Raw genomic sequence first — 1,702 nt, forward strand, 5'->3', positions numbered from 1 at the left:
CAAAAATTAGGCACATTTCACTTCAAATTCTCATTAATGTTAATTCAGATTTTTTTTTGCATAACATTACATGTATTTTGCATAAATTAACATCTGCTTTCAGCACTGTTACTTAAAAAAAACAACTAATTTTGGCCAATACATGTATGGTAATGAATGCACCATATAGACCAGTGGTTCCCAACCCTGGTCCTGGAGGCACCCCAACCCTGCACATTTTGCATGTCTCCTTTCTCTGACACGCCAGTTTCAGGTCTTGGAGTCTCTACTAATGAGCTGATGACCTGAATCAGGTGTGTTTGATTAAGGAGACATGCAAAACGTGCAGTGTTGGGAACCACTGATATAGACAGCTCCTTCCTCATCAAAAAGTGAAAACAGCCAGGCAAAATATGAGATGCAAAAGAAATGAACACACTTTTGTCAGTGGTTATCACAGATAAAAGGTAGACAAGCTTTCAGTTTATGCTATGACTCTAGAAGGAATGATGCTAAGTTTCACTACTAAGTATTATTTAAGAATTTGTACTTTCTTGAAAAATGTATGTTGGCACTGAATCATATCCCTCTTGTTTGTTCTCGCCTGCAGTCGGAGAGGTGGCTGCTGGTAAAGCTTCACGCAGCCTGGCGCAGCACATCCCAGGTCCAGGTGGTATGGAGGGCATGAAGGGGGCTGCGTCCGGTGTGGTGGGAGAGTTGGCACGGGCGAGGATAGCTCTGGACGAGAGAGGACAGAAACTAAGCGAGCTGGAGGAGAGGACAGCAGCCATGATGGGCAGCGCTGACTCCTTCTCTAAACACGCGCATGATGTGAGACAATCACTTACTATTCACCATGACTGCTGCTTTTTAAAGTGATACAGAGGCTGCGTTTCAATACGTAGTGAGCACATTTCAGTCCCTCCAGGATTGTGCAATGACAGAAATAATGCAATCATTCACTGCAAACAGTGATTTTCTTACTGAGTATTTTTGTCATTTTCCGGTTCAAAGGTCAACATTCTTTTCTTACTGAGTATTTTTGTCATGTTCCGGTTCAAATGTCAACATTCTTTGAGATGCATAATGACTGAAGACATTAAGTCTTGTCTTCTGAAATCTTATGTCATTTTGCTTCTCAAGTAAATATATATTGGTTTAAGAATGTTTAGATATTTGTGCTGGAAAATAAGACCAAATACTCACTAATTTTCACAGTGTTCATTCATTCACTACCTACAGTCTTTTCAACCTGTTCGCTTCCAAAAGGCACAAGAGACACGGCTGCATAAGCAATCCAATGCCTTGTTTATATTTACAAGTGTGTGTGAAATTAAAGGGGTCCTATTATGCTTTTTCACTTTTTCAACTTTAGTTAGTCTGTAATGTTGCTGTTTGAGCATAAAAAAGATCTGCAAAGTTACAAAGCTCAAAGTCCACTTCAAAAGTTGATATTTGATTTAACAGAAATCACTTTTCAAAAACTACAACAAACGACTCGTTTGGACTACAACGCATGTTTTCCGGGATTTGTGATATCACAAATATCGACGAATGGGACGAGACCTGGTTGAGCTGCACTAGAGAAGGCAACGAGTGTTATCACTATGTCAGAGACACGCTAGCTTTCCCAAGGCAGACGAACTTAGAGTGGTTACAATCATCCGGGTTTAAATCGTGCTCAAATTGATTTGATTTTGACGCAATATTTACACTGAAGCTC

The 1,702-nt window shown here is 40.1% G+C and overlaps 1 pseudogene; it reads left to right on the forward strand.

Annotated features, from left to right (window-relative positions):
* LOC107653626 (syntaxin-binding protein 5-like) overlaps positions 1 to 1,702 on the forward strand; it is a 40,316-nt pseudogene that overhangs the window by 35,601 nt on the left and 3,013 nt on the right.

Source organism: Sinocyclocheilus anshuiensis, unplaced genomic scaffold, assembly GCF_001515605.1.
Source record: "Sinocyclocheilus anshuiensis isolate Anshui unplaced genomic scaffold, SAMN03320099.WGS_v1.1 scaffold1561, whole genome shotgun sequence".
NCBI classification, from domain to species: Eukaryota; Metazoa; Chordata; class Actinopteri; order Cypriniformes; family Cyprinidae; genus Sinocyclocheilus; species Sinocyclocheilus anshuiensis.